Here is a 26,247-nt window from a genome sequence, read left to right as displayed (position 1 = left end):
CCGCTGTATATAAAGAAAGGAAGAGGAACCGAGAAGCGGTGGGGTATTGTATTCAAATGCATGACCACCCGAGCGATACATATCGAACTCCTTCCAACCATGAGCACAGACTCATTCCTTATGGCCTTCCGAAGATTCACATCACGGAAAGGAAAACCGTCTACATTATTGTCTGATCACGGGACAAACTTCAAAGGCGGAGAAAGAGAGCTGAGAGAGAGCTTCCAAGCTATGGGCCCAGAACTTAAGACCCACCTCGCTCCATCCCAGATTGACTTCCAGTTTAATCCCCCGAACGCACCTCACTTCGGTGGAACTTGGGAACGAGAAGTACGTTCCATAAAGACAGCCCTGTACGCCGTGCTTGGGGCCCAGACCGTGGCGGAAGAAGTCCTAATGACAGTCCTCACGGAGATCGAGGGAGTATTGAACTCAAAGCCCCTCGGTTACATCTCAAGTGATGTAGCAGATGTCGACCCAGTCACCCCCAACACACTCTTGATGGGGCGGCTGGACCCCGCGCTACCCCAGACAATGTACAGGCCTGAAGAAGCGAACGGCCGAAGAATGTGGAGGTACAGTCAAGTATTGGCTGACAAGTTTTGGAACAGCTTCCTACTCCACTACCTACCGTCTCTACAGACCCGCCAGAAATGGGTAAAAGAGAGAGACAATTTGACAGAAGGAACAGTCGTCATGATTATCGACCAGTCACTACCCCGAGCTATGTGGCCGGCTGGCCGCGTAAGCAAAGTGATCACCGGTGCCGACGGAAAGGTCCGAGCAGCTGAAGTGCTCGTCCAAGGGCGGACCTACACCCGACCCGTGGCGAGGCTAATAGAACTGCCAAGGCTCCCCGATACTATCGATGACGACCATGACCCCATGACTTTGTGAATTGACTGACCCTCACAGCAGACATTGAGTAGTGGACAGTGCGGTTAATCTGTCTCTGCTTAGCTAATTAGGTGGGACTAATTAGGGGGCGGCTGTTACGAAGGATCAGATTAAACCGAATATATATATTTATTTATTGATATATATTGAATAGTATTTGTATATCGTTTGATATCCCTTGTATATTCCTTGTACATATACACGGAATATCCCTTTAGCCTACTATAGCCCATAATAGTTCATTCTCCTATTGGACAAAGGACCAGGCGCCAGGGGACCAGCCCCCGGAGTCAAGTTCAAAGTTACCGACAAGACATGTCTGTACTAGCCCCGGCCCTGCCCAGGGATACGGCGACAGAAATGAGAGTGGCACTATTTGTTCACCGTGCATATAAATATGGCGCAAGTGAATACAGAGGCACTTAGTCAGAAACGTATTAGCCAACGTGAAGCCTCACCCACGATACGACGTGCGGTGAAGTATGGCCTGTTTGGCCCCAGAATAGCATCGAGACCGCGTGCGAATTAATAACTGAATTGTCAGAGTTTGGCACTGTACCGTCGAGTACGACGTATTTCTATTAAGTTAATAATAGTCTATTGTGTATGGTGCATCGTGCGGTTAGAGTTCTAAAGTGACCAGCATCTCCAACGCTTCCTCGTGTTAGCTAGATTCTTATCCAGGCTGGGCCGACCACATGGCGCTTTCATCCGAGGAGATCTAGGCGAGGACCGAATGGACATGTACACTGGATTACCTACCCGACGACTGCTTAGCCCTTTGCGACTGGAATATATATTTGCTTTGGTACTGTGATTTGTGGAGCGGATAATCGCCGACGCCTGTGAGTGTTGGATTTACCCCCGAGAGGAGTCAAGGTCGAGTCGGCGCTCAGAGAGCCTGAGGCCGCCTAGTTTTCTTCTTCACTGTGGAGCTACAGCCTACAAGAGAACCAAGCTGTATTCGTCTGCGGATCAAGAGTCTATCGCACTGTCTTCTGTACTCGAAGTCTCCCTAGATATCGTTGACCAGACGTTCTACTACCGACAGCTCTCCTACCCCCCCTGCCGGCTTACAACCGGGAGGACCCCTTCCAGTATATCCCGCTATATCATTAAGTGTACCATAGATATAATTCCCTAAGAGCCAGGTTGTATACTTGCCTCCTGCGTAACCAGAGAATGGACATTCAGTGTTGATTTGCCTACGAATACTCATTTGCCTTACAAGTGCAATCAAATGTAATATAAGTATCATATGTACCTTTTGCTCCATTAAATACTTGATTAATACCTTTGACTGGAACCGATTTCATTGTGGGAAGTGTTCATCATATTCATATATTGTGTACTGTATGGCCAGTAGTTAAAGTACATAAAGCGGTAGTGGTTTAATGATACCATACTTATCAATACAGTCAGGGAATTGTACCCCTCAGTTACAAATACTGTACATCACCACTGGACTCTCCAGGCACGGAAACAAAGAATATGCTATCAGGAAGCAAAGTAAGGAATCAAAAAATCCAAAAGGCCCTTCTATTCCACCACATCCTCAGAAGAGAGCTGAAGACAAACAAACAAACTCCTGGCCCACGGCGCCAAAAACCAGCACTGAGTTCATCAGGCACGATTCTTAAAAAGTATCGTCTTCTTCAACAAATGAAAGACTTTGGGTTAACCTATAAGTTAATGAGAGAAAGGGAGCATCCTCAGAAAAAGCCAACATTCATACAGGGTGTAACACAGAATGTCCAGGATTTCTTCCTGAACTCTGCACGTGTGACGATGTGTGATGATGGATAGTGCTAATGATGGCTTTGTCATTATAAATTATTTCCCATATCTTTTGCAATACAAAATTATGTAGGTTAGAGTTATCCTATCCCAAAAATGTACTCATATTTAAATTCCCCATTAAGAAATGCATCATTTAGACACCTTGCATGTTAGGATTTCCTTCAGATTCATGTTGGCATCCATGTATGGCGAAGGCCCGGACTGGCCATCGGGAGCTCTGTCTGTCTGTCACACACACACAAAGGGAGCCGCATGTGATTGGTGGAGGCGGTACCAGGCCATACAACTGATTGACAGTTGAGATGAATGAATGAATGAATGAATGACTTTATTTGACAATATAAAAAATAAACATGTGACAGAAGAGCACAGTCGGGATATACTGCCAAGGATGAAACACAAAAAAGCTCAGAGCTTATTTCCATTGTGGTCCTTGTAGGGGGGTGGGGGAATGTGATGCTTAAAACATGCATCATACAAAACGTGACATCACAACACATCACATATACCATTTAACATTTATATACATACAGACTCATACAACATGCAAGGGTGCCTTAAGCTAAGTGTCTAGGTATAGTCCCTTTTGAGCCATGTCTTCAGATGGCGAATGGAATGGCAGATGGCACTTCTGCAAAATGACAGGGAGAGACAGCGAAAGACAAAAAATGTCAAGCATAACCTGCGCTTGAAGATGGACAGTGGAAAAAGAGGAAGGGTCGAGCAGAGAGGGAAAGAGAGAAAAATACATACTGCTTTCTGCTTGTATTTCACAGAACAGTCAGATGGAAATGACTGGAAATGAAATGTTTCAACAGTGGAAAAAAGAGGAAGGGTGGGGCAGAGAGGGAGGGAGAGAAAAATACATACTGCTGACTGCTTGTATTTCACAGAACAGTCAGCTGGGAATTACTGGAAATGAAATGTTTCAACACTTCAACAGTGAAAAAAAGAGGAAGCATGGAGCAGAGACGGGACGCCCTAAATGTTGCCGCTAAATGTGGCAACATTGACCAAATGTTTTCTTGCACCACGGGACCACCAGGTTAGTCAGTGATAAAAATAAACATGCTAGCTAGCTAACATAGCTAATGTTACCAAGCATCATCATCATCCCCTGTCATTTTTTCCCCGCATAAATCTTTTATTCAACTTCAGTCCTGATCATAACCATTTAAATGTTTCTTGTAATGTCAGATTAAAAATGAAATACTCTAACTTTTCTGATTTCTGAGTTGTTAAGTCTGACATTACAAAAACAAAAAATCCATCAAAATCAGTGTTGTTGCTAATCATTGACACATGATGATTATAACAATTATTAGCCTGTAATAATCCCCCCCAGAAAAATCCACTTTGCATTTGATATATTGAAAATATTTAAATGTGTGTGTTTTTTTAACAATAATTTGTGATGCCATCACAAACAATGGCATTTAAAGGGTAAACATTTTAAAAGTCCTGCACCAGCATGTAGGGAATTAAGTCATTGTAACAAAAATCTTCCTGGTGGGGGACCCCCAGACCCCCTGCTTAAAAATGTGCCTGACTTGGGCTATATTTCGCACTATATTTCCTGGCCTGAATAATTCCCCCAGTCCGGCCCTGCAAAGGGGTGAAAAATGGTCAAATCTGCCAGTTTGAAATACAAAATGATGTAAGTTAGAGTTATCATTTCCGAAAATGTTTCCTATATTTTAATTCCCCACAAGAAACACATATTTTAGACACCCCTCATGTTAAGATTTCTTTAAAATTCATGTTTGCACAAAAGTATGGCCCGCCCTAATATGATGACCACTGGTGGCTAGCCAAGATCATCGATGTGGATACTGATCAACAAGATGTAAAAGTGGAATTTCTGCATCCCCATGGTCCAACAGAAAAGGTTCTGTTTCTGCCCAGTTCAAGACATCATAGTGAAACTAATCGGAAATGCAGAAGGAAACGAAGAGGAGAAGTGCAGGGTGAGAACGTGGAGATCAGGAAGTTGGGTAGATGAAAACAGGGACGAGAAGAAGGGGTCCTGGTCTCCATGACTGTTTTTGTTGTTGGAAACAGTGCATTTTGTAATAGTTGGAAACAGTGTATGTAAAGTTTGTTGTTATTACAATTGAGTTAACAAAATGTTCAGTATTAACATTAACAAGGAGTTATTAGTTCTTATCATTGTCACTTCCATCTGTTTAAAAAATGCATGTGTTCATTTATCAGAGATGCATATACAATTTAGTCAACTCTGTCAGTTTCTCGTCAACTCCGTCAGATCTTTGTCAACACCGTCAGATGTTTGTTTTTGTTAATTCTGTGGAAAATACAAATTCCTTCTTCAGTTTATGTTGTTTAAGTAATAAAGGAGCATCAGATCTTCATCCTCTTGTCTTATTTACTTAATGATCTTTTTTTTATCATATCAAAATTAAAAACAAAGTTTGAAAATGCAAATATTTCTAAATCTGTGTTTTCAGAATAGTGTGAAATTACACCTGAGGTTTATATATTATATTTGATTGCATACCAGAGTAACTAAACACTATTACAACATACTTCAGAACCTTAGATTCTTGTTGGACTGGAATAATTAGAATTATATACTTTTTTGTGTGTCTGACGGAGTTAACCAAATCAAGTTTCAAAGGGAAACATGTGAATTTGTTCAAACTGTTTTTCTATGTAGAGCCCGCACCTTTACATGGTTAAATAGCTCAGACCTTTCTCTACATGAATATACAACTCTAATCAATATAGTGTGCATTCTCAAAATATAATATTAAAAAGTGTTTTGTCCCGACTCTCAAGAATCAGTGATATACACCTACATGCCTTGTAGAATTCCACACATAAGAAAGAAAGATACTGGGATGAATAAACAAAATAGGAAATAAAATTTAGATAAGGTGCTACTGAGATGTTTTGGTGAGTTCTTTGTTTTTTTGTGGAAGTTGCCCTTCTTAAAAATGCATGAACATTCACTGATAATTGGTCTGTAGTGGAGTCTACAAGGTCTACATTGCCGGACCATGTAGAATCCGGACCTTGTAGACTGACATAATTCTGTGCATAGTTTAGTCTACACAGGCCATATTTCAAATAATCAAAATCTTACTTCATTCATCTTAAACATTCTTGATTTGGGGGATTGGTAGTTCCCATGAAATCTGAAGTTGTTCAAACAACAACAGCGATCCACCTTGAATTAAATCACCTTGTTGGCTCAGTCACGAAAGGGGCTACTTAATTAATTAATCCAACCCACTTTATTTATAGAGCACATTTAAAAACAACAAAGTTTATGAAAGTGCTGTACAAGTCCCACAACATAAGATACAAAAAAAAAAAAAAAGAAAAAAAAGCTTCGAATTAAAATCGAAGCTCGGCCCCGAAGCTTCGATTGCCAAAAAAAGCTTTGAAGGTCAGCCCTAGTGACAACACAATGCTACAACCATAGATAATATTAATTATATTCCAGTGACAACACAACACTACACACCCATAGATAATACTAATTATATTCCAGTGACAACACAACACCCATAGATAATATTAATTATATTCCAGTGACAACACAATGCTACACCCATATATATTAATTATATTCCAGTGACAACACAACGCTACACCCATATATATGAATTATATTCCAGTGACAACACAAGGTTACACCCATAGATAATAATTATATTCCAGTGACAACACAAGGCTACACCCATAGATATTAATTATATTTCAGTGACACAACACAAGGCTACACCCATAGATAATAATTATATTCCAGTGACAACACAAGGCTACACCCATAGATATTCATTATATTTCAGTGACAACACAAGGCTACACCCATAGATATTAATTATATTCCAGTGACAACACAAGGTTACACCCATAGATACTAATTATATTCCAGTGACAACACAAGGCTACACCCATAGATATTAATTATATTTCAGTGACAACACAAGGCTACACCCATAGATATTCATTATATTTCAGTGACAACACAAGGCTAAACCCATAGATATTCATTGAATTTCAGTGACAACACAAGGCTACACCAATAGATATTAATTATATTTCAGTGACACAAGGCTACACCCATAGATATTAATTATATTTCAGTGACACAACACAAGGCTACACCCATATATATTAATTATATTTCAGTGACACAAGGCTACACCCATAGATATTAATTATATTTCAGTGACACAACACAAGGCTACACCCATAGATATTCATTATATTTCAGTGACACAACACAAGGCTACACCCATATATATTAATTATATTTCAGTGACACAACACAAGGCTACACCCAATATCATTTGAAGTATTTGTAACTCTATAATATTTTATTTTCAGCTTTTATAGTTTCACAAACACACATCAAGACAAATCACAAACAAAGAAAATAAAAAATAAATAAAAAGAACACAAACAGTATGTTGCCAGACACTGTCACATCAATGAACAAACATACACCATGTCATATGCTATACACTAAGGACGCAAGGGGCTGATTCTCTGACATATATACACATACATATATATATACATATATATATATACACACATACATAGTAGTGTTGTCGAAAATATCGAAAAATCGACATATCGATTCTGAATACCCAAAACTGTTTCAATACTCATTTCCCGAAATATCGACACCTAATCATTTATAAAAAAAGATAAAATAAAAAAAAAAGGAAGTTGCATTGTTCACTTCAATACCCGCAATAGTACAGCAGTCCACACACACACGTGCATTCAGTTAAGTCGGAACATGACTGCAATACAAACAGTTCAGCCCGTCAGGCACATGCAACACAGACCAGTGTTTACATCTGTCTGCCTGAGAAAACACCATGCTCTGCAACAAAAAACGATTGAAGTGAGATGAACAGTTATTTCCAAATGTATGATCTAAAGATAAACAAAGGGTTTCAAAAGTGCCATATCTATCCTCTCCTACAGTACCAGAGAGAAGCTGAGGAGAAGTATTTGTAACTCAATGTGATGCAATTTCTCTGGAACTGATGCAACTGCGATGTTTAGGCAACATAGTGATGGAGAAGCAATATAAGGCGTTCCTTCTAAAGACACAGCCAGTCTGAAAGTGAAGTTTGAGACTGAGATCACCACTTCACCAAGTCTCCACGATGAAGCAGCCGCTCCAGATATTCTTCTTGCTCTGCCTCATTGCTCCTCGAACCTGCTTCGCTAAAATAGTCACTAGGTTCACCGACTGCATCGACTTCTTTGTTGACGACACAACTCCGGACATCCCGGGGATCCTCCTTGACGGTGCCATCCAGGATCAGAACGTCTACAGTGGCCTCTGTCAGATGTGGCCTCGGTCAGGTCCCGGCTCAAAGAATCAGTTTGCAACACTGTACGACACATCAAGAAAGATCCCAGTGTTTTCTGCCTACACCTACACGGGCACGCATGGTGGTATTAGCAATCAACCAAAGTGGAGAATAGATGCTGAGGTAACCTTTCATTATTATGCTTGTGTTGTTCAGTTGAATTTGATCATGAAGTTAAAAAGTATAGTTTGGGGAGAGATATTTGTATACATTTGCAGAGCTTGTAATTGGTATACAAAACACATTTATTATACATGTAATTATTATTATGATTTAGTACTGCATTCCATCTTGTGTCATAAATCAAAACAATGTAGATGACATCACATCTACACTATATGAAACACTATTTCTGTTAATGTCATTATTACCTTGCAGCTTAAAACAGATGAACAAGCCACACGTGCAGACTACGAACATCAATCAGAGATAGGTTCTGAACACAAGGTCAACCGGGGTCACATCTTCCCGGTGCAGCACGCACACGATAAGGACTCTGCCATCTCAACCTTCACCCTGACCAATGTCGTACCCCAAAAGCTCACTTTCAATGGGGGGAGTTGGGGGAACATGGAAAACTATGTTAGGGACCTTATGGATAAATACTGCAAGGACAATAACAACAAACCCAAGGCCTATGTAGTGACAGGAGCAGTGCCTGGTGGGGAAAAAATGAATAATAGGGTCTGGATCCCTAAGCTAATGTGGACGTCCTTCTGCTGTTACAACACAATGCTGAAGAAGTGGGTGTCCAAGGCTCACTGGGCTGATAATGTTGATGAGGAAGTGGGGAACGAAGCAACAACGATCATTAGACCAAGATCCCTCACTGATCTGCACGAGGAACTGAACAATCACTATCCTGATCAGAAGGGCAACAAGACCGTCAAGGTGTTTCCAGACAAGTGCCTGCATGATTTGGATGGAATCCCATATCCTGCTCCCACTTCCTCAAACTCAACAGTGACAAGACTGAACTCCTCATCATTGGCACCAAAACCACCCTCACCAGATCCGGACCCATCACACTCACCATCAACGACTCCACCATCACCCCCTCCCCCCTAGTCCGCAACCTTGGTGTCCTCCTTGACCCCACCCTCTCATTTGACCCCCACGTCCGCTCCATCGTCAAAACATCCTACTTTCACCTCCGCAACATCGCAAAAATCCGTCACTGCCTCTCCCCCCCCGCTGCTGAATCCCTCATTCACGCCTTCATCTCCTCCCGCCTGGACTACTGCAACTCCCTCCTCACTGGTATCACCTCCCGCTCCCTCCATAAACTGCAAATGGTCCAAAATTCAGCCGCCCGCCTCCTCACTAACACCCGGTCCCGCGAACACATCACTCCTGTCCTCCACTCCCTCCACTGGCTCCCCATCAAACACCGCATTAACTTTAAAACACTACTCCTCACCTTCAAAGCCCTCCACAGCCTGGCCCCCCCCTGCCTGACTGATCTCCTTCTCCCCTACCGCCCAACCCGTTCCCTCCGGTCCTCCTCCACTGCCTCCCTCACTGTCCCGACATCCAAGCTCAAAAACTTCGGAGATCGGGCCTTCTCTCGCACTGCACCCCGACTCTGGAACTCCCTCCCCCAGTCCATCAGAGACTCCCCTACACTCTCCACCTTCAAAGCTCGCCTCAAAACCCACCTGTTCTCCCTTGCCTTCAACCCCCCCCACCCCTAAACCCCCCCCTCCCCTCCAACCTGATCGATATGTCTCTAGTCTTTTTTTTGTGCCATCAGGCTGTCTCCCCCGTTCCCCCCATGGTCTCATGTTCCTTTGTTTTTGTTTCTTTGTTGTTTTGTTTTGTTTCTTTGCTTTCGCCTCTTTGTTTGTACCCCTGCTCCTGACTACTGTCAGCGACTTCGGGTTATTGAGAAGCGCTATATAAATTAAATGAATTATTATTATTATTATTATACAACAATACGTAGCCATGACAACGCTGTGTGTGACAGTGCACCAGACAATGTCACTTGGTATACACAATTGTACACTCGAGTTATGAAAACCTGCTTTATTATGTAAGGGATCATTGCATCCACTGTCACCACATCCAGCTAATCACAGTGAATAGTCTCACAAATCAATGTACTTAAACAATGTAATGACTAACTGCAAAATAAAAAATGGTTTGAAGTGAATTTTGAGACAAGATCCAATGATGTTCTATGACACTGCCTGGCCAGATGTGGTGGCAGCTTTGGGCCTTGATTGGCAGATAACAGCCGTATGCAAACACAACTGGAGACAAGCTGTTTCTAAAACCATGGGGGAGACCTATTTCTCTGTGCATGCTATACAAGTTGCCTTTAATCAGTCCACGCCATTTCCTATTAAACATGTGTAACATCTGGCCATTTGTTTATTTTTGCTTTAGTCGTTTTTATGTAGGAAATGTGTTATTGTTTTTTTTATTTGCAGCATTCTTTGTGTGGTTGGCAATAGCTTTCATCTTCCTGTTAAATGTTGATTTTCAGTGTATTTCTTATTCAATAAACTAAATGTGAGCATAACTGAACAAGGAAGTCCTTCTCTTAATCTGAAGCTAGACTAGGTTACAGTCTAATGAAACAGATGCAGACGCTGATCACCAAATTAGATTTAAGACTACAGTGTATAACAGTTCAGCTAGAGACTAATGCAAGACTGCATTACCTCATGTTAAATTAGGACAGCCTTTCCCAACCCTATCCCAACTCAGAATTCGCAGTTGGAGAGGAATTCTGAGTTGGAATATGTTGGGAAAGTGGCATGTGGCACATCCAGGTGCCAGCCTTGTAGTCTGTCTGTATAGAGCAGGCCCGGGTTTTAGTCCGTCTGTATAGAGCAGGCTCGGGTTTTAGTCTGTCTGTATAGAGCAGGCCCGGGTTTTAGTCCGTCTGTATAGAGCAGGCCCGGGTTTTAGTCTGTCTGTATAGAGCAGGCCCGGGTTTTAGGCTGTCTGTATAGAGCAGGCCCTGGTTTTAGTCTGTCTGTATAGAGCAGGCTCGGGTTTTAGTCTGTCTGTATAGAGCAGGCCCTGGTTTTAGTCTGTCTGTATAGAGCAGGCCCTGGTTTTAGTCTGTCTGTATAGAGCAGGCCGGGGTTTTAGTCCGTCTGTATAGAGCAGGCCCGGGTTTTAGTCCGTCTGTATAGAGCAGGCCCTGGTTTTAGTCTGTCTGTATAGAGCAGGCCCTGGTTTTAGTCTGTCTGTATAGAGCAGGCCCTGGTTTTAGTCTGTCTGTATAGAGCAGGCCCTGGTTTTAGTCTGTCTGTATAGAGCAGGCCCTGGTTTTAGTCTGTCTGTATAGAGCAGGCCCTGGTTTTAGTCCGTCTGTATAGAGCAGGCTCGGGTTTTAGTCTGTCTGTATAGAGCAGGCCCTGGTTTTAGTCTGTCTGTATAGAGCAGGCCCTGGTTTTAGTCTGTCTGTATAGAGCAGGCTCGGGTTTTAGTCTGTCTGTATAGAGCAGGCCCTGGTTTTAGTCTGTCTGTATAGAGCAGGCTCGGGTTTTAGTCTGTCTGTATAGAGCAGGCTCGGGTTTTAGTCTGTCTGTATAGAGCAGGCCCTGGTTTTAGTCTGTCTGTATAGAACAGGCTCGGGTTTTAGTCTGTCTGTATAGAGCAGGCCCTGGTTTTAGTCTGTCTGTATAGAACAGGCTCGGGTTTTAGTCTGTCTGTATAGAGCAGGCCCTGGTTTTAGTCTGTCTGTATAGAGCAGGCTCGGGTTTTAGTCTGTCTGTATAGAGCAGGCCCGGGTTTTAGTCCGTCTGTATAGAACAGGCCCGGGTTTTAGGCTCAAATCTGCTTCTGCTGGACATTCAAATAATAATAATAATAATAACTTTATTTGTATAGCACCTTTCATACAGGGGATTGCAGTTCAAAGTGCTTTACATCAATAATAAATAAGACATACAATCAGTACAAGCAGCAAGAGCAAAGCATAAAGTGGGATAAAATAATGCAGATATATTAATCAAATCATATCAGAACCTCACGTTCCAATAGGCTTCTTGAATTTCTGTCATCTGTTACAAAACATGATAAAGGTCATAGTATGGACCCAGCGGATATGGGGTGAATAAATAAAAGTAAAAATAAGTAATATAATAGCAAGGGTAAAATGAGCAGACATATAAAATCAGTTTTTCACATTATGATCTAACATCCCAACAGCAACAGGCCACTTTGTTTATGGTTTGATTCAATTTTAGTAGAATAGAAAATACATGAATGATGAAATGAGCACGTAAAGTGTAGACATACTATAAAATCACAGTTTTTTTTTACAGTGCAATAAAATTGTTCTGGATTACTGTTTGTAATGTTTTAGTAGGGACTTGCTGAGCCGGATGATCAAGCTCTTTGAGCAACATGATGTGTACCTCAGCAGATCACCGTTCATCTACATGCAAAATGACATGTTTTAGTTGGTGAGTTCTGATCATGTAGGGAAATCATTGAACCCTTGCACTGAAGAAGAAAAAGAAGAAGAAGTGTATTTGGAAATGTATGGACAGCCCATGTATTTGCAGTTGTGAAGTGAATCTAAATGACTTGAAGTGGTGAAGTACTACAAGTGAACAAGTTTGTTTGTTTTGTTTATTTACACATTATAAAAACAATTACATATAATACAATATAATCCACAAAGAGATGTGAAGGAGAATTGCCTTAAGCCTTTCACTACCACACTACAGAAGGTTAACCCTTTACTATCACACTATAGACGGTTAACCGGGGGAGGGCTCTTTTTATAGACAAATAAACAAACCTGAAGATGATTCACTTGATAAACACTGAGGATACCTAACTTATGAAATAGAGGCTGAGAAGAATGACTTCGATGTACACAGCTGATTATTTTTAGAGCTCGTTTCTGCAGACAGTATATGGGCTCAAGTTTGGTCTGATGAGTACTACCCCAAAATAAATTACAGTAATTGATATATGGGTAAACCATAGAGTAATATAACATAGTGGCAACCTCAGTGCTCATCAAGTGACGTGTTTTCCCAAGAATGCTAATACTCTTGGCCAGTTTTGTAGTTATGGCTGTGATATAAGATTTCCATGATAAAGATGCATCAAGCAGAACACCAATGAATCGTGTAGAACACACCCTAGTTATGGGGATGTCTTTGATCACTACTTTAGATGAGGAGTTAAAATGTAATCTTTAGTGATCATTTGTTGCATTTAAAGTTGAACCAAATTCAGGCAGTCATTGATTGCAAAGGATATTAAATACAATTTTATTTAAGTGTATGTTCTTTTGTACAAAAAAAGGGTAAGTGGGCCTAGTTCAGATTTGGGGACATAATGACATTTCAGAGAATAACAAACATGGCTCTGTTTGTAGAGCAAACCTTTGTACCTGTCATGCTGTGCCATTCGAATCAGAGAGAGTGCATCAATTCAAAAGACAGTATTATGTTCTTATGAATACATATGATACAGAAATGAAGTGCATATAGTGAAATTAAATATCTATCTAATTATTTTAATCGATTCCGTGACAATCATTCATACTCCACTAGAAGGAGCAGTACGGATTTTATTCTGCCAAAATTTAACTCCCTAATGGGCACAAATACTTTTTTATATTCTGCAGCACTGGAGTGGAACAAGCTTCCAGTGGCCCTGAAAAACATCGAAGAGGGGGGAAGTTTTAGACGTGCCACAAAGAAATGGCTAGCCAGTGAAGTATAGAATAGCCACGTCTAGGAAGGAGAGGTTAGGGAGTGTTTTTTTTTATACATTTTATGGGGTTGCTATATGTTTTATTATGATGCTCTGTTTTTTATTATGATGATCTATGTTTTATTATGATGCTTTATGTTTTATTATGATGCTCTGTTTTAGTATGTTTTATTATGATGCTCTATGTTTTATGATGTCTGTCCATGTCCAAAATCAGGGACCATGATGGAAATAAGTGCTTGCACTTTCTCATGTTTTTATCCCTTGGATGCTGTCTTTTACTCCACAATAAAAATCAATCAATCAATTATAGATAATTTGCTATTGTATTTAGAAATGACTGATAACATATAAAACTTTATTTCATAGAAGCTATTAGATACCAAACTTATTTCCGTTGTACTGTACTTGTGCTGTATAATGACAATACATTTGTAATTACAATTGTCAATCTAATGTAATCTAATATATATTTTGTTTCATGGATATTTGTATAAAAGTGACACTCAATTGGATTGAAGATAATTTAGAATACCTTTATTTAAGCTACTTAATTTAGTTAACAATTTACTATAACAACTAGCAAGGGCTAGAAAAAAGCATGATACAATTGTGAGGTACCACCTCTGCCTGGTTTTGAGGCCCAGATAGTTGAAATGTCTAATTGTGTTGTGTTGTACCCCTAACTGAAAGTATTCTCCCGGTTCTTTGTTCTGCGAAAAAAAAAATATATATCTATTTGAAATGTAAATATAGGGGGGGGGGGGGGGTCAAGTAATTTCAAACAAAACATCTCACCCCAAATTAGCCCTTAAAGTAACCTATTAAGCAGACACAGCAATATCGCTGTGCTTTTACACAGACCCTCTGCTGTCAAGGTGATTTATGTACAGCAACACTATTATAATCTCCCAGCTGTGAGCCACGATGCACTGACACAGCCTACAGACAAGCCTGGGGACTGGGACTGCTTGTATGTGCGTGCACGCGCGTGTGTGTGTGTGTGTGTGTGCGCGCGTGTGTGTGTGGTGTTCACACGTATGTGTGCAGTATGTGTGTGTGTGTGTGTGTGTGTGTACAGACTGTGAGAGAGAGAAAAGTGAGAGTTGAAATGGAGAGGAAAAACAATCACAAAATAAATGTCTGAGTTGCTTTGCTCAATTCTTGAGTAATTCCTACATTTCCTACAAATCCCAAAGGACATATTAAACAGTCAAGAGGTAGTGGTGTCCTCTTGACGGCAACCATTAAGTCCGGAGTTGTTCCCACCTTAAGCCAGAGTCACACCGCCCATCAAAAAACCCACCCTGAACCTCATCGTCATAGAGAACTATTGCCCCGTCTCTCTTCTCAAAATCACTTGAACGCGCTGTATCCAACCAGCTCGCTGATTATCTATTACAAACGACCTCCTAGACCAAAACCAGACAGGCTTCAGCACTGACGGCCCTCATACTGTAGCAGTCACAGAGGCTCTTCACTTAGCTAAAGAGTGAAAGGCCTCTCCTCTGTCCTGACTCTCCTGGACCTGTCAGCAGCCTTCGACACAGTCAACCATCAGATCCTCCTCACATCCCTTGCAGGAATGGGAGTTGTAAGTTCTGCGCTGGCATGGCTGCCAATGCCATCCTACCTTGACCATCCATACCATTAATACAACTTACCCTTCCTGCTGACTTGTTGTTCACAATTTGTAAGTCGCTTTGGATAACAGCCTGAATTTCCCCAAGGGGATCAATACAGGAATATCTTATCTTATCATCAGCTAAGTTACTAATGTGAATGTAAATTTACCGTTACATAGTGCTTGTGTGGTTTATGTTTATATTTTGTATATATATATTAACACTTTGTATGCCACTCACGGCTTTTCTCGGGTTTACCCCCCGACCGTTGAATGCCACGTCACGAGTATTCTCGTTTATTTATTTTTATTTTTTTATTAGCGTTCTGAAATCATATTGCATCAAGCGAGCCTACCGTTGGAGATCCAGGCACCGCCGGCGCTCAGATGTGAAAAAAACGCCCCCTATCGTCTCCCAGATGGTAAATCACCCTTTTGGATTGGACTCAATGAAAGTGAATGGGAGAACGGATTTCTGACTCCACATTTTACTTCTCACTGATGTAACCGGGGTCTACCAGAGTTCATTCTAGAGCCTTGGTGCCACGGCGAATATGTGTTCTACTGTACACACGGTGGATCAATACAATTATCGATTTTTTCGAATGGCGATCGGAAATTGGAATAAACCATTTGGATACCATCTGACCTCAGGTAAGGAATCTATGTTATCAGTCTTAGGATAATCAGACTCGTTTTCACGGATATATAAGCGTTTCTCCTATATGTGATATAGCTGTTTTGACTGTAAAAGCCATCAGGAAATAAGAGCAGCGATTATCAGCTCGCGGCACGAGCGTGCGTGCGCACACATATACTATCGATCATCTAGCGTTTATTTGAAAACGATTCATAAATAGGCTGTGAGGTTTCTGTCCTTGCGCTCTCACTCGTTCTGTTCCTTTAACCACCCTCGCTTTGTTTTCATTCATTTTTCTGTCAATTGGTTCTATCCCCTCGTTCACACGTTTCTCCCCGTTGACGTCATCAGAGACGTCGCTGATTGGTTCTCTCACTTCCCCACGCTTTTCAATCACATTCCCCAGCTGTCACTGCTTTCTCCCCGTTGACGTCATCAGAGACGTCGCTGATTGGTTCTCTCACTTCCCCACGCTTTTCAATCAATCGATCCCTCTTTATTTATACCCCGTTTTTCCCCACCCTAAGTTGTTGGATCGTCTTGTTTTGTCGCCTTGATTTGTCTCTGGATATTTTTCCCCGTTGCTGTTGCTGCTGCTTTTTTCTCTGTGCTGTTCTCCAGGAATTCCTAGAAGCCTTCGCTTGGATACCTGCTCCCGTGGCGCGCGCTCGCCTCCACTGTTGTTCCAGTTCCAATTACGCATCTCGTCTGGGTGAGTTATCTATTTGACTGTTCTTGACCTATTCCGTTTTTCGTGTGTAAACTTACACTGAAGACTACCACCTTTTTGTCAGACAGTCACTCACCCAGCCATTTATCTATTTTTGCTTGTTCCTTTATGGAATGATATTTTGGGATCTACCATCTCCCTCTGTGTGCTAGCTCACACCGAAGATATTATTCCACAATTGGACTGTGTGTTTACATGAAGATATCCACTGTGTGTTTGCTCACACCGAAGATATTATTTCACAATTGGACTGTGTGTTTACATGAAGAGATTCACTGTGTGTTTACATGAAGATATTCACTGTGTGTTTACATGAAGAGATTCACTGGGACTGTGTTTGGAGTTAGCTCACTGTGTTGTTAACACGAAGAGTTTCACTTGGGCTGTTTTTGGAATTGTGCTCTCTGTGTTGTTAACACGAAGAGATTCACTTGGGCTGTGTTTGGAACTGTGCTCACTGTGTTGTTAACACGAAGAATTGTACACCCTGTTCTCCTGCTCGTTTAAGACTGCTCTGTCACTGACTCGTTCCCTCTCTCCCTCTCTCGGTCTCGCCACAACATCTGAGAACCCGCCGAGAGGATTCTGCAGAGCGGTTCAGAAGTCAACACCTGCTTCCCAAGACAACCCTCACGGGAGAAGCTGCAGAGCAGCAGAACATTGCCCCTTGATCATTGTACCTGTCTTGTTTGACCTGCTTTCCCTGTTTCTCTTATTCTTAGTACCAAATAAACAAGCCCTCGTATTTGGCAACTCTGAATCCTACTCTCTTGTTGTCGTTGCGTTTGGGGTCGGTGTCAAACCATAACATTACGATCCAACCAACAATATGACGACCCCAGCCGACACAGAGAGGGTCAAAACCGCACTTGCTATTCAAGTCGAGTTGACCAGGGATCACGGTCTCCAATTAGAGCGGGCTGCGGCTGCGGTGCAAGACCTCAGGGACCAGGTCTTGCCTATGCAGGGTTCTATGGCCGCTATGGCGGGACAACAGTCCGAGATTCTCGCTCAGCTTAACTCGCTGGGCAACGCCGTTAACACTTTTCATCTCTCATACCCTTCAGGAACATTCCCCGCAGCCCCAGCAGATCTCGCACCTCGGGAACCCCATCTCTCCGTCCCACGGCTGTTCGACGGTAATCCCGAGGAGTGTGCCACATTCATCATGCAATGTGAGTTGGTTTTCCGTCATCAACCAAGCCGTTTTTCTGCTCAAGGGTCCCGAGTGGCTTTTATAACCAACCTACTTTCAGGCCATGCTGCCCAGTGGGTCACTTCCTCCTGGGCAATGGAAGCAGATTTTTTGTTCTCCTACCCAGACTTCGTGGCGGAGCTCCGCAGAGTGTTCCACCATCCAGCCCGAGGTCTGGACCCTGGAGCCCGGTTGGGCACCTTCCGACAAGGGAGCGGCAGGGTGACGGACTATGTCATAGAGTTTCGACTGGCGGCGGTGGAGAGTGGATGGAACGAACCTGCTCTTCGCCTAACCTTCATAAGGGGGCTCAGTGACGCAGTCCGGGACCAGCTCGCTACCAGGGAGGTGCCCGACTCCCTCGAGGAGCTGTTTAGCCTTGTCATCCGTATTGACGGACGCCTCCTGGAGAGAAGGCGCGAGAGGACCCGACTGTCACCTCCTGAAGCACCCCGGACTCCTGGACGCCTCGTCCCCAACACTACTGATGGTAACAGGCTTCCCCGTCCGGTGCGCGAAGAGGAACCCATGCAGCTGGGACGCTCTCATCTGAGCCAGGCGGAGCGTCAGGCAAGGCTCAGGTCCGGTCTCTGCCTCTACTGCGGAGGTGCGGGACACCGTATCGCCGACTGCCCTACCCGGCCAAAAGATCGGGCTCACCAAGACCCCGGGAGATCCTGGTGAGCCGTTTTTCCCAGTCCCAGCGCCGCGCACCACCTGACCATCTGATGAGCGTCACCCTGGCCTGGGGGGACCAACGTGCCACGGTGGAGGCCCTCATCGACTCTGGGGCAGACGAGAACTTCCTCGACTTCGAGTTTGCCACCCAAGCCAACATACCTCTTGAGGCCCTTATGAGGCCCTTGGAGATCTTTTCGTTGGACCAACACCGCCTGGCCGACATCTCTCAACGCACCGGCCCAGTCGTGCTGACCATCGCTGGGAACCACGTCGAGAGAATCCAGTTCCTCATTACCCAATCCCCCCTTGTCCCGGTGGTCCTGGGTAGGCCCTGGCTCGCGCTGCACGAGCCCCACATCGCCTGGTCCTCCGGTACCATCAAGGGCTGGAGCTCCTCCTGTCACGCCCGCTGTCTGCAGGCGGCGTCCTGTCCCCCGCCCCGGAGACCGGCTGGTGAGTTGCCCCCGGACCCCTCGTCCATTCCTCCCGAGTACCACGACCTCATGGAGGTATTCAGTAAGACCAGGGCTCAGGCCCTTCCACCTTACCGCCCCTATGACTGCGCCATCGACCTCCGCCAAGGGGCTCCCCTTCCCGGCAGCCGCCTCTACAGTCTGACTGTCCCGGAGAAGAAGGCGATGGATCTCTACATCTCTGAGTCATTGGAAGCAGGACTCATTCGGCCTTCCTCCTCCCCGGTGGCAGCCGGGTTCTTCTTTGTTGGTAAGAAGGATGGGGACCTGCGACCCTGCATCGACTATCGTCAGCTCAACGAGATCACCATCAAGAACAAATACCCCCTACCTCTCATGAGCTCCACCTTCGAGCCACTGACCCAGGCCTCGTTCTTCACCAAGCTGGATCTCCGAAGTGCCTACCATCTTGTCCGTATTCGTGAGGGCGATGAATGGAAGACCGCCTTCAAGACCCCCAGGGGCCACTATGAGTACCTTGTGATGCCGTTCGGCCTCACCAACGCCCCGGCGGTATTCCAGGCACTCATGAACGATGTCCTCCGTGACATGCTGGAGGTGTTCGTGGTGGTGTACCTGGATGACATTCTTATCTTTTCCAGGACCCTCGAGGAACACATCCTGCATGTCCGTCGGGTGCTGGAGCGCCTCCTCCACAATCGGCTCTTCGTCAAGGCGGAGAAGTGCCGTTTCCACTCCAACTCCGTCGAGTACCTGGGCTTCATCGTTGAGAAGGGCTTGACCCGAGCGGATCCTCGCAAGATCCAGGCTGTGGAGGATTGGCCGGAACCCACCACTCGGAAGGAGTTACAGAGTTTCCTCGGGTTCGCCAACTTCTACCGAAGGTTCATCCGGAACTACAGTCAAGTGGCGGAGCCTCTTACCAAGCTGACCTCCCCCGCTCTGCCGTTCGACTGGTCCCCAGCGGCATGCGCTGCGTTCCGCTCTCTCAAGAGAAGGTTCACTTCCGCCCCTATCCTGCTCCACCCTGACCCCAAGAGACAGTTCATCGTGGAGGTGGACGCCTCGGATTCTGGTCTGGGCGCTGTCCTATCCCAACGTTCTCCTTCCGACCAGAAGGTACATCCTTGCGCCTTCTACTCGCGTCGCTTCCTCCCCGCCGAGAGGAACTACGACACCGGCAATCGGGAGCTACTGGCGGTCGTGGCTGCGCTGGAGGAGTGGCGTCATTGGCTAGAGGGTGCCGAGGAGCCTTTTACCATCTGGACGGACCACAAGAACCTAACGTTCATCCGCGCTTCCAGGCGCCTCAACGGTCGGCAGGCGAGGTGGGCCAGTTTCCTCAGTCGGTTCGACTTCTCGCTGACCTTCCGCCCCGGTTCCCGCAACACGAAGGCCGACTCTCTGTCCCGGATGCACTCCAAGGGGGCTCCACCCTCTGAGGTCCCATCTCCCATCATCCCGGAGGCCCGAGTGGTTGGAGCCATCACCTTGGGCATCGAGGGTGTGGTGAGGCGTGCCCTTCGCTTCCAACGTGCTCCAAGCAACGTCCCTAGGAGCCGTCTCTTCGTCCCCGACTCTGTCCGGTCCCAGGTACTGCTGTGGGGCCATACCAGCCGGTTCGCCTGCCACCCAGGCGTCCATCGCACGTTCTCCTTCCTGGCTCGTCGTTTCTGGTGGCCCACCATGCGGAACGACGTCAAGGAGTTCGTATTTGCCTGCGCGGTCTGTGCCCGCAGCAAGGCCTCTCACCAGGCACCCTCCGGGCTCTTGCAGCCCCTTCCCGTTCCAAGCCGTCCGTGGTCACATGTGGCGCTCGACTTCGTCACTGGTCTACCCTCCTCCCAGGGGAACACCTGCCTTCTGACCGTGGTGGATCGATTCAGCAAGGGGGTCCACCTCGTGGCCCTCTCCAAGCTTCCCTCAGCAGCCGAGACGGCGGACCTCCTGACGCACGTGTTCCGCCTTCACGGCTTTCCCCAGGACATCGTCTCTGACCGGGGGCCCCAGTTCACCTCCCAGGTATGGCGGGCTTTCTGCAAAGGATTGGGGGCAACGGTCAGTCTCTCCTCTGGCTATCATCCCCAGACAAACGGGCAGACGGAGAGGATGAACCAGAGCGTGGAGTCTGCTCTTCGGTGTGTGGCAGCCGAGAGGCCGGCATCCTGGAGCCGTTTCCTTCCCTGGGTTGAGTACTCCATCAACTCAATGGTCAGTTCCGCCACCGGCCTCTCCCCTTTTGGGGCCTCCCTGGGCTACCAGCCCCCTCTTTTTCCCGCACAGGAGACGGAAGTGGCAGTTCCCTCCGTGCAGGTCCACCTCGACCGCTGCCGTCGAGTTTGGGAGATCACCAGGACCGCGCTGCTCCGAACATCTGAGCGCGCCTGTCGTGGTGCCGACCGGCGCCGGGTTCCCGCGCCGACTTACCGCCCTGGGCAGAGGGTGTGGCTCTCCGCGAAGGACCTCCCGCTACGGTCCTCGGCCAAGAAGCTCAACCCCCGCTTCGTCGGTCCTTTCGAGGTCCTGAAGATACTCAGTCCGGCGGCACTGCGCCTGAAGCTTCCTGCATCCATGCACATCCACCCCGTGTTCCATGTCTCCCGGGTTAAGCCCGTCTCCCTCTGTCCCCTTATGCCTCCGGCTCCTGATCCGCCGCCTCCTGTGCTAGTGGATGGTCACCCCCAGTGGCAGGTCCGCCGGTTGTTGGGCGTTCGTCGGCGGGGCCGGGGGTTCCAATACCTGGTGGACTGGGAGGGTTACGGCCCTGAGGAGCGTAGCTGGGTCTCCCGGCAGCTCATCGTGGATCCCGGCTTGATCACCGACTTCCATCGAGCCCATCCTGGCGAGCCGGGTCGGCCTGGTCGCCGGGTGGCTCCCGTGGAGGGGGGGGTACTGTGAGGTTTCTGTCCTTGCGCTCTCACTCGTTCTGTTCCTTTAACCACCCTCGCTTTGTTTTCATTCATTTTTCTGTCAATTGGTTCTATCCCCTCGTTCACACGTTTCTCCCCGTTGACGTCATCAGAGACGTCGCTGATTGGTTCTCTCACTTCCCCACGCTTTTCAATCACATTCCCCAGCTGTCACTGCTTTCTCCCCGTTGACGTCATCAGAGACGTCGCTGATTGGTTCTCTCACTTCCCCACGCTTTTCAATCAATCGATCCCTCTTTATTTATACCCCGTTTTTCCCCACCCTAAGTTGTTGGATCGTCTTGTTTTGTCGCCTTGATTTGTCTCTGGATATTTTTCCCCGTTGCTGTTGCTGCTGCTTTTTTCTCTGTGCTGTTCTCCAGGAATTCCTAGAAGCCTTCGCTTGGATACCTGCTCCCGTGGCGCGCGCTCGCCTCCACTGTTGTTCCAGTTCCAATTACGCATCTCGTCTGGGTGAGTTATCTATTTGACTGTTCTTGACCTATTCCGTTTTTCGTGTGTAAACTTACACTGAAGACTACCACCTTTTTGTCAGACAGTCACTCACCCAGCCATTTATCTATTTTTGCTTGTTCCTTTATGGAATGATATTTTGGGATCTACCATCTCCCTCTGTGTGCTAGCTCACACCGAAGATATTATTCCACAATTGGACTGTGTGTTTACATGAAGATATCCACTGTGTGTTTGCTCACACCGAAGATATTATTTCACAATTGGACTGTGTGTTTACATGAAGAGATTCACTGTGTGTTTACATGAAGATATTCACTGTGTGTTTACATGAAGAGATTCACTGGGACTGTGTTTGGAGTTAGCTCACTGTGTTGTTAACACGAAGAGTTTCACTTGGGCTGTTTTTGGAATTGTGCTCTCTGTGTTGTTAACACGAAGAGATTCACTTGGGCTGTGTTTGGAACTGTGCTCACTGTGTTGTTAACACGAAGAATTGTACACCCTGTTCTCCTGCTCGTTTAAGACTGCTCTGTCACTGACTCGTTCCCTCTCTCCCTCTCTCGGTCTCGCCACAACATCTGAGAACCCGCCGAGAGGATTCTGCAGAGCGGTTCAGAAGTCAACACCTGCTTCCCAAGACAACCCTCACGGGAGAAGCTGCAGAGCAGCAGAACATTGCCCCTTGATCATTGTACCTGTCTTGTTTGACCTGCTTTCCCTGTTTCTCTTATTCTTAGTATTCTTCACGTCATCCCCTTCATGTCATCCTCTTCACGGCATCCCCTTCACATCATCCCCTTCACTTCATCCTCTTCACATCATCCCCTTCACTTCATCCCCTTCACTTCATCCCCTTCACATCATCCCCTTCACTTCATCCTCTTCACATCATCCCCTTCACGTCATCCCCTTCACTTCATCCCCTTCACATCATCCCCTTCACTTCATCCAGGGTACAAATTAGTCACACGCCGACCGCCACAGGCTTGTAGATTTAATGTTTGGCCGTCATAAATTAAGGCCTGGGCGCCATCTGGCGGCCAACAAAATCCACTGCATGCGTCGGCTAGAGCTGCCGCGATCGCTGTTGCATCACGCTCACCGCAGAGTTAGGCTGAATACCGCGTCACCGCTGTTTTTTATCATAATAATAAAGTTGGCTTGCGGCTCTGCAGATATACCCTACTCGGTTCCAAGCGACCCTATTGGTCCAGCCTGGCTCTGCGGCTCTGCAGATACCCCCTACTCGACGCGTCACACTTTGTAGCCTCTGAACAGAACGCCGCGCCGCCATCTTTACTGCCTCGCTAAGGATGCATTTCATTCAGGATTTGTTTGCGACAGAACCAAGTGCAATAAACAAAAAAGAATGGATTCACTGTGTATTCTGCCTTATTTATTGATGAAACAACCGACATCAACCCAATTTACCACGAGCGGAGAGTTTAGTGTCACAACAAGATCGCTGATGTGTTAAGTTTGTTGTTGTTATTAGCCTAATACTACAGTCAGCCGATATAGAGAGGTAACGTTAAACCCGGGTTTGCTTGGTAGAATACACAATGAGAGGTAACGTTAGCGTTGGCAGAATAGACGCAACGAGAGTCTGGTTAATGTTGTTATTGATTGATTGATTGAAACTGTGTTAAACTCTGGCTTGCTGCAAGCCCTCGGACATCTATGCCCACGGAGCGCTGCACAGATGTCCGCCAGGGTGGCAGCCACACATAATAATAATAATAATAATAATAGATTGGATTTGTAATGCACTTTTTGTTCACTGGGATCCCAAAGTGCTACACTACATGGTTAAAACAGTTAAAAAATAGAAATAAAATGTGTGTCCCGACCCCACTTCTATGTTTCAATAAATTATTTGCATTTAAAACTATTAACACTGACTCATTCCTTCAGTTCACTCAAAATTATGCTAATATTCCTTATGTTGTTTATGATATTAATTGAAAATAGCATATGAGAGTATTATATGTAATAATAACACATGGCGATATACTAAAAAGCTATTTATAATTTTTGGCTAGTAAAAAATCTGCCCGGCTGGTACTTTTAAAAATCTACCAGCCAAATGGCTGGTGAGTCAAAAAGTTACGTTTGTTCCCTGACTTCATCCCCTTCACATCATCCCCTTCACTTCATCCCCTTCACTTCATCCCCTTCACATCATCCCCTTCACTTCATCCCCTTCACATCATCCCCTTCACGTCATCCCCTTCACTTCATCCCCTTCACATCATCCCCTTCACTTCATCCCCTTCACATCATCCCCTTCACGTCATCCCCTTCACTTCATCCCCTTCACTTCATTCCCTTCACATCATCCCCTTCACTTCATCCCCTTCACATCATCCCCTTCACGTCATCTCCTTCACATCATCCCCTTCACGTCATCCCCTTCACGTCTGCCCCTCACACCCTCTCTCTCTTTCAGGGGAGCTGAAAAGTTAACCTTTTCAAACCAGAAATGATCAGGTTACATGGTTGATTAGGCGCTGGCTTCCCCTTGCCGCACTGTGCCGTGTTTACAGTCCTTCATGTGGCTTCGTGTGGCTTCGTGTGGCTTCGTGTGGCTTCGTGTGGCTTCGTGTGGCTTCGTGTGGCTTCGTGTTGCTTCAGGCAGGGTGTGAAACATCCTACGTCAACATACATGAAGGTATGCATTTGGTTATGTGGGTGGGTAGGTTTGTAGGCAGGTGGGTGGGTGGTTATGTATTATGTACACAGTATATATGCATGTATGTACTGTGTGTATGTATATTTGTATTAACACATATCTTTTGAATGTATTACTGGTATTGTTTAAATAATATGATAATTTTCGTATGTTTGATTTGACAAAACAGGGGAAGTTCTCGATAAGCCCCTAGGCTTCTAAACTTCTCCTACACAATATAGTTATTATGTTTTTTTTAATTTTTTTTTACTTTACTTTTGTTTAACTCTTTGTGTTAATAAATACATTCAAAATACAATACAACATGGCCCCAGCGCCGATGTTCCCGCAGAAGAGAATTTCAATTAACATTTTCACACCCTGCCTTTTTCACAAATCGCTGTTCAATTGGCTCCGTTTTGCGTATTCTCAGAAGAACCATATCAATGTCCGCGCAATTACCGCAAAATTACATTTTGAAAAGGTCCCGAGCTTGTTGTCCATGTACATGAGCGCGTGTCCGTCCGTAGTCCTCCCATACGTTCGACGCAGGCGGTGTGTTAATATTATGCATCTCTCCGTGAGAGCAATTATGTGAGCATGTGGCAGGGAATGTGCCATCCAAAATGAGAGTGATTATGCCTGGTCTGAGTGGTGGAGGTTAGATGGAGGGAGGGAGGAGGGGGAAGGAGGGAGGGGAGGGAGGGAGGGGAAGGGAAGAGAGATGGAGAGAGAGTGAGAGATAGAGAGGAGGGAGGAAAGGGCATGTAACCTTGAGCAGCATTCCTTATCTCTGGCACATACTGCTGAGCAGTGGAGAGAAATGTTTCTATCGTTACTAAATAATTAAGCAGCCTTCAATCTGAAGAAGACACAACCGTAGTGGACGCTCCACCGGACCGGCATCGGGGGCTACCGGGGGAACGAGCTACTCGCCCCCCTCTCCGAGACCTTGTCATATTTCACTTGAGATTGCGCGGGAAACGGGGCAGACCTTTTTAGACCACCGAACACAATCATCCAATCTACCCCCAGTCTCTCCTCGTCCACGCCGTGAAAAGTCCCCCGGTCTATATCGGCTGTTTTATTTTATTTTTTTATTACAGCATCAATTGTATTTTTTGCC

Source organism: Notolepis coatsorum, assembly GCF_963971535.1.
Source record: "Notolepis coatsorum genome assembly, chromosome: 1".
In the NCBI taxonomy this organism is placed as follows: domain Eukaryota; kingdom Metazoa; phylum Chordata; class Actinopteri; order Aulopiformes; family Paralepididae; genus Notolepis; species Notolepis coatsorum.
Note: the sequence above shows the minus strand (reverse complement) of the source record.